This window comes from Apium graveolens, chromosome 4 (assembly GCF_009905375.1).
Source record: "Apium graveolens cultivar Ventura chromosome 4, ASM990537v1, whole genome shotgun sequence".
NCBI classification, from domain to species: Eukaryota; Viridiplantae; Streptophyta; class Magnoliopsida; order Apiales; family Apiaceae; genus Apium; species Apium graveolens.
This window is the reverse complement of record NC_133650.1, coordinates 105,670,886-105,681,989: the sequence shown is the minus strand read 5'-3', so window position 1 is coordinate 105,681,989 and position 11,104 is coordinate 105,670,886.

Here is an 11,104-nt window from a genome sequence, read left to right as displayed (position 1 = left end):
CAAGCTCCTTATTTATCTTTGACATCCTACACACTTCCCCAGTAGCTGTCACCATGCTTGTGTGGATATGAAACATCTCTACACTCATCTTTTCAACAGTTTCTTTATATTGGCTTGTATTTTAAATCAATTGTAGTTAGAGTTGGCACCTCTGATTTTGATGAGGATGATTCTCCTTGCTCAAGAGCCATTAATGCATAGTTTTCAAACTCTTCATTTTTATTTTCATCATCAGTATCATCCCAACTTTTGCCTTCTGCAATGTAAGCTTTTCCAAACTGTTTCTTTAAGAGAGCTTCATATTTTTCCTCAAATCTCAAATATGCCTTGTCCTTCTTCACCTTCTTGGGCTTCTTGCACTCAGTAGAAAAGTGACCCAACTCATCACAGTTGAAGCACCTTATCTTTGATCTGTCCATAGATCCAATTTTGTAGCCACCTTTGCTAGCTGAGTTATACTGAGCTTTTGGTTTCCAGTTGTTGCTGTTGGAAGACTGTCCCTTGTTCTTGAAGAACCTTGGCTTCTTGACTCTAATGTTAGAAAAATTCCTAGCCAAGTAATCCATGGATTGGTCCATTTTCATCCAAGGTGCAGTATTCATCTTCCTCCAGTTCCAAAATAACTTGCTTTTGAGGTCCTTTGTTCTTTTGTTCCACAGCTTGAATAACTAGAACTTGATCATCTTGCTCATCTTCACCTTCTTCACTGTCATATACAACCAAGTCACTGGAACCATCAATCACATGTCCCTAGTTTGGCTTTAATGACTTTCTTCGCAGCATTTCAAGTTTATAAGTTTTCAAGATTCCATACAGAACTTCCAGTGTTATTGTGCTCAGATCTCTTCCTTCTCTAATGGTTGATATATTTTGTTCAAGATGGTTAGGAAGAGCTAGCAGGAACTTCAGGTTAACCTCCTCAGCTACATAATATTTATCATGTAGCTGCAAGTCATTTATCAATTTATTGAACCTCTCAAAAACTTAAGTAATTCCTTCTTTGGGCTTTTCCATGAATCCCTCATAATGAGACACCAATATTCTCCTTTGATTTGACCTAACTTCCTCCGTTCCTTCACACATTATCTCAATCTTCTCCCAGATTTTCTTGGTTGTGTCACAGTTGACAATATTGTTGTACATGACATTGTCAATTGACTCTATCAGAATTAATTATAGGCCATTGTCAAGAGAGACTTTTTCCCTTTCAATTTATGTGTATTTTGAAGGATTTTTAGGACCATAATGAGCGGGGATGACCATGTCTTCATCTGTAGATTCTTCAATATTTTCCATAGGAGTAAAAGGTCCATTCTTCAGAATCTGAATGTACAAAGGGTTGGCCCTCCTTAGAAACAAAATCATCTTTTTCTTCAATAATATGTAGTTGACTTTATCAAAGGCCGATATCTTTATACTGCTTATCTTTTGTGTATTCATTCTTCCAAGATCCCAATCTGTTTACTTTCAGATTTTTCTCTGATACCACTTATTAGATATTGAATACAACAAAGAGAGGTGGTGAATGTGTTTTCTTGATTTTTAATCTTTTTAAAACTAATTTGGAAAGGTGGTGAACAAAGCAATTTAATTGTAAAGATACTATGTTTAGCAGAATATAAAGAACATGCTCAATAAACACAGTATTTCAAAACTCACTTTATTTGTATTAAAATAAGTATGTCTTGCTACAATTCCTGGGTTCTTAAGAATATAAGAACTCATCTTCTTCCTTGAGAGATTAGAAGAAAATTTAGATTTGTTTATGTTGTGAATAAAAAACTAGGATATATTAATTGCTATATTTATTGTTAGGGTTCGAGAGCTCAAGGCCTTTAATGGCTGCTCTCATGTTTCGTAGCTTAACTCTGCCTTTACGAGATGCCTACGTATCTCTGTGAGTTAGAGAATCAAGCCAAAAACGTAGTTCTAAATGGAGGGGTGATACCCTTTATATAGGTGTGGAACACATTGAATTAGAATAGGTCTAAGAGACTTGGTGGGCAAGTCTCAGAATTAGAATGGACTTTGGATTCCTAGGAAATTGATTCCTTATCCAACTAGGTCCCTTGAAAACTAATCTACAAGGAGTTATATCCTCATTAGGACTTATCTTAATAGCTGATTTTTGCCATATTTATCAACTACAAAAATAGTAATATTCAGGGCTATTTGGGCCTTATTTGTTCCATCGATCCTGATCTGGTCCATCAGGCCTGATCAATGTTTTAACCTTCTTGGTCTGAATATTTTTTAATATTTTTTCCTTAATTTTTAATATTTTTTCCTATATTTTAATATTTTTTCCTTAATTTTTAAGAATATTTTAATACTCACAGGTATTGTTTCTTTAATATTTCAAGAATATTTTATCAACAATAATTTTTAAAAATTATTTTCTAATTTTCCCTAATTTTCTGGGATTTTTTTGCTTATTTTTGCTTATTTTTTGGGAATTTTTAGCAATTTCTCTAAGTTTTGGGAAATATTCATAATTTCTAAGAATTGACAAGCAATTTTCTTAATTTCTCAGATTTTATTCCTATTTTCCTGACTTTAAATCGATTAGAAGTCATGCAAAATCGACCAGGAATCCTGATCAAAATCGATCAGGATCTTGATCGAACTGGCTGTCAATTTGTCACTCTAGTCGACAGAATTTCGATCAGGATTCCTGATCGAGATCGATCAGGATCCTGATCGAATTATCTTGGAATTTGTTGCTGTATTCTGAGGGAAAATCGACCAGGAATCTTGATCGATTCGATCAGGATTCTGATCGACTTAGACGTATTTTGACACTGAGGTCTAAGGTAAAATCGACCAAGAATCCTGTCACACCCCCAACTTAAATAGCAAAATAAATATAGCTATTACATCATTTTAATGAAGAATACACAACCAAATCCAAGATCGTACAGTTTAGGGTTTGGAACAACCCATCACTACCAACTATTACATCTGATTACAAATACCGATTCCTCACACAACTATTATTACTTATTCTACCTGCGCTCGAACATAAGCATCAGCGTCACAGGTCTTACGGGCAGTCTGCTTGAATCTAACCATAGCTGCTAGCTGTAATATCAGGGTAAAGCAAGAAGTGAGCCAAATTCTCAACAAGTGCTAACAGTACGACACAAAACATAAATTGAGATATACTTTTAAGAATGACAATGGAAAGTCATAACCAAAGGTAACGAGAGATAAAAACTATGTGAGATGGCAGCATTTTGCTTGCATCAAAACAATTTTAAAATCATGTCTTAATCAAAATCATTTTATGACGCTACGGATTACAGCCCGTGATCAGCCGCGAAGTAATCCCGAACCTCGCTGGGTTCTAAAATATTAATGGGAATCCCTAGGCAACTTTTAAGCCTAATATAAGTGCGGAAAGGACTCGCGTCTCAGTCCAGATCCACCATTCAAAGAAAACATTTATCCCCCTTGGGGACTGAAAAACCCACATTTTATTTATTTCAAAAGCTGATCCCGAATTGTAACAAAATCTCTTTTAACAGTAAACATTTTTATTAAGGAATTATAGATCAACTCGAAACACGGGAAACAAGGTACTGAATATCAGAGCCATGATTCACAAAACTATTCTAATTCAAGTAATTGAATGGTTTTCATATATCAACGATTGGATAAGAGGATTTAGTGAGGCTAATGGATAATATGAAGGGTAATGCCAATTTGGGCTCAAAGCAATGGTTTCTCATCAAGGTTCAAGTGCTGGATCATCAAGAAGGTAAGCTTCATGAATACTAAGGGTGTTAAGGTATGAAGAATGATCTTTAACTCAGGACATATCAGAATTGTCAAGCTTTAGGATAAGAAAGAGGGTATCAATCAATGAGGAATCAAGCTGGTAAGTATTTGACTATCAGAATTCAAAGTAAGGTTATATAGGGGTTCAAGTATCAGGATGAGATATTAATACTTAGGAAACATCAACATGTTAATCAAGAGGATCCATCAAGTAATATATCAACTCTTCATTTTATCATGGCATTAAACTATCATGAAAGACTTTTGAACTACTTGCAATATGTACTCGAGGGTTCATGACATCTCTATGAAACTCAAGGATAAACAAAAGATGCGCTTGATTTAAATATATCAAAATGACTCAGGATAATTGTATCAATATATATATATGAACAGTTTATAGTAAATACGAAGGTCAAGTTGAATCACTTGCCTTGAGATAGGCTGGTCTGGTCTGACTGGTAGGAGCAACAACTGGAGCTTCACTCGACTTTTATGGCAAGTTTTCCCTCGTCTCGAGATCCAACATAAATAATAATAATCCTCATTATAATATATTCTCACCAACTTAACCTATTTACAACTCGAAATTAAACACGGATGGCACTTAGGCCTATATGCACTTAATTTATATTCTCCTTTAAATTATAATTGCACACACATAGCCACATATTCACATATCATATATTAACACCAAATAACACCATATATACCATAATGCAACACTAGGCTTGGATGATCTCGACTCACAACTTAAGTCACTTGGTCGCTAAACTAGACAAGGTCTTCTAATTTTGGCTTCCTAACTCGATGTGCCTTTCCTAAATTATCCAAAACCTATTGACCCTTACTTGTGCCTTTTGATCTACTGACCTTATACTATCTTACAACTATGGTGGTCGACCTAATACTCACTTCTAAGTGTTCTAAAACGATGTGATAAGTGATAGTGCTCACTGGTGCAAATTTCAGAATGACAACTATGGTTTCTTGAGTACATTAGACACTCTTAAACTATAAGTTTTTCTTCAAAACTTTTACACAAGACTCTCCTGACCTAAGGGAATCTCACAAACTTGATGTGGCTCAAGGGTCTGGCTTGGGCCTTCTTGGGCCTAAGCTAAAAGTCCAAGGTTCCCCTGTTTTTCTGGGCAGAAAATGCCCTGACTTGAATTAACTTGTGACACATGGTTCTAGCTCATATCCTATGAACTATGGTTGGAAAAACTTCTCTGACATACCCTCTAACTAAGGACCAATTGGTCCTAATGAGGACCTACCCATGACATGGTCAAATCTCCCTATTTCTAAGTTGCAACAAAACTGTCCCCTGCTGGACAGATTTTGTGATTCTACTTGTGCACCTAATCAAATGACATGCAAACCTCCAACCAACTCCTAAAACCTTTTATATACTCCCAATACTAACTTCTGGTAGATTGGGCCTCAAAGTGCACACCAATGACATGGTCAAAACTCACTCTAAACCTCAGGGTGCTATACTGATTTTTCTGCAGAAACTATAACTCTCATTTTCCAAGGTTTTGATTTGACAAACTCAACTAACAACAACTCAATACTTCAACCAAGACTTATACATGGTGATCTACTGAAATAACTCCCTTATTCTCAAAATAAAATTGGGTGAGATCATCCATGCCCAAAAACAATAACATGCAACCAAATATATAACATGCAACTCATGGAAAGCACATAACAAGATTTCGGCTAGGCATAAAGTTTTAAATGCTTGCAAAATCGACTTGCACCTAATACTCATCCTTAATAATCATGAAATATAACTTCTTTTAAGTATTAATAAGAAATTTATCATGGAAACAATCTATTTTAAGCACACATATTTCAAATTTATAGATTTTTAAACATAACTACATGATTTCGAAAAAAGTAGCATACAAAACATGGTTGATCATCATTTTAATGTCTTAAAACTAACATGCATGGCTAAACATAAATATATAATAAAATTTCAGTAGCATGCATGGATTTTAAAGCATGATATCTCCATAAAACACTTAGTTAGCACATATACATAATATATCTCATAGAGAGCTCTTGAATTCACAAGAATCAAGAGTTTCTCTTTGGAGATCACATAAGAACTACACATGCATCCGTGGAACTTCAACTTCCAAGTCACAAAACACTTGGAAAGTATATAAGATGAATGTAGGTAAAATATTTACACTTAGGAAGATGAAGAATGAATTGAAAAATGGAAGGGGGGTGGGGAATTGGCCTTCGGCCGAGAGCAAGGTGGGAGGGGGAGGAGAGAAATTTGTGGTGTGTTGGAGTGTGGAATGAAAATGACTTCTCCCACTTTGATTTCTTTGTTTTATGCTATTTGGTTTACAAATGATGAGTGGAAGTGAGAACTTACAAAAATGTCCCTTGGTTAAAGTTAGGCCATTTTGCATGCAAGGCTAAGGTAGTAATTTGGTAATAATCAAATGAGTTAGTGGGGTTGGAAAAGTCTTGTTTGCCCTTTGAGAGAATAGAAGGGTGATTTGCATGCATGGTCTCTTATGTAATTTGATAAATATGACAACTAAAATTTATAATGATTTATTTTTATAAAATAAAATATAAGTTCAAAAATTATAAAATTTATATCATAAAATAACTTGGATTTTTAGAGACTTTATAAAATCATTTTCAAAATTTGTGAATAAAATACCTTTTAAAAGAAAATTTTTCCAAAGCTTAGAATATTCTTTATAAATCAAAAATAAAGAAATTAAATAAACTCTTGCTTTGAAAAATCATATACTACACAAAGCAAATTTATAATGCAGAAACTTTCACTCACACTAGCGTACAATCATTGAATATATTATCATTTGAGTTTAATATTATACCAATCCACAAATATTATTACATAAAATGCCGGTCGTAACAAATCCTGATCGATTCGATCAGGATTCTGATCGACTTGGACCTGTTTCTGACACTGCGGTCTTTCTGAAATTCGATCAGAATTATTCCCTTTGTCGATCAGGATTATTCTCTTTGTCGATCAGGACTCTGATCGACTTAAGTGATTTTTTACCCCTTTAATCGAATGAAAATTCGACCAGGGTTTTTCCTTTTTCGATCAGGACTCTGATCGACTAAAGTGATTTTTTACCCCTTCAATCGAATGAAAATTCGATCAGGGTTTTTCCTTTTTCGATCAGGACTCTGATCGAATTAAGTGATTTTTTTACCCCTTTAATCAAATGAAAATTCGATCAGGGTTTCATTCACCATCGATCAGGACTCTGGTCGATTACTTTATTCGAAATTCTGGTCGGTTTTTGACCTTTCAGTTTCTTTCTTTATTCCTAGAATGTCCCTGAAGTTTTCTTTTTAGTGGGCTTTTCTCATATTGGGCCTTGCTTTTATGGGCTTTAGTCGATTCACATTCCTGATTTTTCGGCTATATAAGTGTGGTGAGAAGTGAGAATTCTAATTTCACTTTTCACTCTCCAAATCTCTCAAATTTTTCTCTAGTTTCTTTTCTAAGAAAGGCGATTTCCGGCATTTTCAGCCACCGCAGCTCCACCATCTTCAAACTTTTTCTGGGTTTCAAGCCTTCTTCCCAAGAATATCAATGGCAGATCGCGATCTTGCTCGGCTGGCCAAGATGAATACTTCTAAGAGAGGTACCACTATTCAGATACACTCTCCTTATACTTCTCTTACATATTTGATAAATTATAGAGGTGATGAATATCCCTCCTTGTCTGAATTAGATTCTTACAACTGTTAGGCCTAAACACGCGCTAATATTCATGCAAGTATACGCGATCACAAGTAATATAGAATTATTTCTAGTTCATTCCCACAAGGACTAATTTAGGTTAACTTTATGATTTATGCACTTATGCAACAATGATATGACTATTATTCAATGCTAAGACGATAACAAATTGGGTTTGATTATAACTACGAATTAAACTAACAATTATAACTAAGAGATTAAAGAGAGTTGAATATTATATGACACAAACATGGGATTCTAACTTCATTAAATACTTCATTCAATAGCCTTATTGTTCTTAACCTTAGCATGCAATGGTGATGATACTAATTAGATAACGCGAAAATGCTAAACGCCAACTTTCGTTGCACGAATAACATACTACCAGACATCCACAAAAGAGATAGAAGCTGAATAGACACTAATTATATTGAGACCCTATATGTCTATAGAATTTGACAACATAATGGCTTACTACACAAGTTATCTATCATGATTATATAGGGTAAGTAAGATGGTTAAAATTACCTACGAATCATGCATAACAATAACACATGAACCTATGCTAGCATGGCAAGTTCTAAATCCTTAAATTCACTGTCACTTCATTAAAGATTAACACGATATCTTATAAGTTCCCGACGCTCATAAGAAAAATTAGCACAACCAATACTAGGTTATTATATATACAATTACCACACACTAAGGCATCGAAACAAATTAACTAAAGAAATCCATAAGTAAATCTGCTAGAACCCCACGATAATGATTAGCCCATAATCGGACTCATCATCAACGTTGGTTCTGATGAAAGCATGGTATAATAAACATAGTCTTTATACTGAATAAATAATAAACCAAGTACGAAACAAGAGTATAGGTTTACGAATAAGAAAACTAGCATCCAAGTTACAACTTAGAACAAAGAATCACAAGTATAAACTAGATCTTCTTCACCTTCGTTGAATCGTGCTAAAACGATCTTCTTACGCCTTCTCTTTGTGCTCTGGTACGTCTCCTTCTGAAAAAAATCCTTTATTTATGTATATATAGCAGCCTACGCAAAGTAGAAGTCCTCCAATCAGAAGCCAAGTAGAATCAGGATTCAAAGTTCCCGACCCGGCGCAGGCGCGCGTTTGATTAACGCGGGCGCGCTGTGTCTCTGAAGTTTTGGCGCGGCCAAGCACTATGACAGCGCAGATGCGCTGGCCTTTTGGAGAAAAATCTAATTTCTTTCTTTTCTTGCTGCAATGAGTTGGTTTCCCGAGCTTTATTCCTTGGACAGCATCCTAACACCATATTAGCATCAAATCAATGCTAATTCACCTGATTTCCGAATTAATGCCTGAAATGCAAAAACACTAGAAAATACATTAAAACACCAACAACTTGAGTACAAAAGCACCAATTCAAAGCTTAATAGAGCCCTTATAAAGTGTCATAAATTCCACTCAATATACCCCCAAACTTGAATCGATGCTTGTCCTCAAGCATAAACAGACTCAAAGAACAAGAAATAAAAATGCATGAATGCTACTAAATGAATGCAACGATCCTCATAGAATAACTAAACCAATCAACAAGCAATATCTCAACAAATGCAGTTATTCGTATAAAGATCAATCAAACCATACAAATTAACTTACAAACCAGAGACGTGCGTGTGTGCAAATGCTTATAGATATACCATCGCACCTAGATCAATAATCATGACTCACTATTCATCAAAGCAATCGCAAGGTTATAAATAAAATAAAAGCTAGACTCAAAATAACTTATAACACTTCAATTCTTATATTGGAGTTTTATATGGATTCATGCTTTTATTCATAACAAAACAACACAAATATGCTTATTTGACCGTGCAATGACTGAGGTCCATAAAAGACTTATACAATAGTACCCATGTAACGAGCGTTAGGTTAGCGGATCCCAGACTATAAAAGCCTTAGGTCACTAGGCAGAAAGTCCCCTAAGAAGTTAATAACTCGAGTACTAAAGAGCCCACTCATGATCAATTATACATAACACTTATTTTTCTTTTTCTCTTTTTTTTTCTTTTTTTTCACAAATTTCTGAACGAGTGCGTTTCGCTCCATCTCGCTCAACCCTAGACTACTCATATAAATATAAGCCGGCTACTAGCCATTTGACACATAGCCACAACAACTAATAATGAAATCCAATTTTTCTTCAATTTTTAAAAATCCATGCTATTTTATCATTAAGAGAATATCCTAAATTTTAAATATAAACAAGCGATTAAACTCTGACAAACAAACAAACCATGATCATAATCTAGCACTCAAGCAACCTATAAGACTTAGTGAAATACAAGTGTCTCTAACATGCAAATCAATTCAATATGACTTAATATCACTAAATACGACATCACTACACTATCATCAATATCACAAGTCAATCGAAAAAATCATCTAAGGGATGATGTTATTCTATAAATGCATGAACTAAATGAACGAACTATCATAAAAACTACAAAAATAAAAAAAACTACTACATGGCAAAATGCAACTATATGCACTAAACTATCATGAATATGCAAACTATATGCGACTCACATAAACATATTCCTTCAACTACTACCCCCAAACTTAAAATTTTCAATGTCCTCAGTGAAGGTAATAGTAAGGAATCAGGCATACTTACTCGGAATTAGGATCCTCACCCTCAACGGGTGGAGTGTCAGGCGTGTCTAGAGGTGGATACACGGAATCCTCACCAAATACTGGCCACTGGATGTCAACACCTGTGGCTCTGAATGCAGTCCCCAACGCCTGGGTGAGATCACGTGTAAACCAACTATGGATGTTATGCATCGCATCCATCCTCCTCGCGAGACGACTATATTGTGCCATGCTCATACCAGCTCTAACATCAGCTCCTGCTGCGATGGCCCAGCCTCGTTACCTAGCTGAGATCTCCAAGCAGTCCTGCTCGTCTGAGCTGTCCCAACAGCTGGCCTCCCACCAGGTTGATGGTCAAAAGTATATCCAAGCCCCTTCAAATCAGGCTTGCCTCCATCCCACTCTTGCAATATCGCTAAAGTAGTGCTGTCAATCGGAGCGCTCAGAATCTGTAGCTACTCATATGCTGGCCAACGAACACCAACTGCCAAGCACAACTTCGTCACAATGGACGCATAGGGTATAGACCCCGTAGTACTCCCTCGCAAAAACCTCAAAATACCCTGGTAAATCACCATCTCAAGATCCACATAATCACCCTAAATAATGACCCACAATAGCCGTGCACGCTCCATAGTCACATAATGCATATGAGAAGATGGTATGATGTTAGCACAAATAAACGCATTCCATGCACGGGGAAACCTGTTCATGCTCGAAGCAGGGAACATGGAATAATTAGTAGTTCCCCTCTTGAACTTCCAGTGATTATCAGGATGCACAGAATAGTAACAATCAAATCCAGATCAAAGTCCTTCGGAGTCTTATCTTTCCAGGTGTCCTGACCGGGCCTCCTCGCGGGCTGATCAATCACCGTCCTTATTGCCTCAGCACTAGACTCCACAGTCATCCCCCT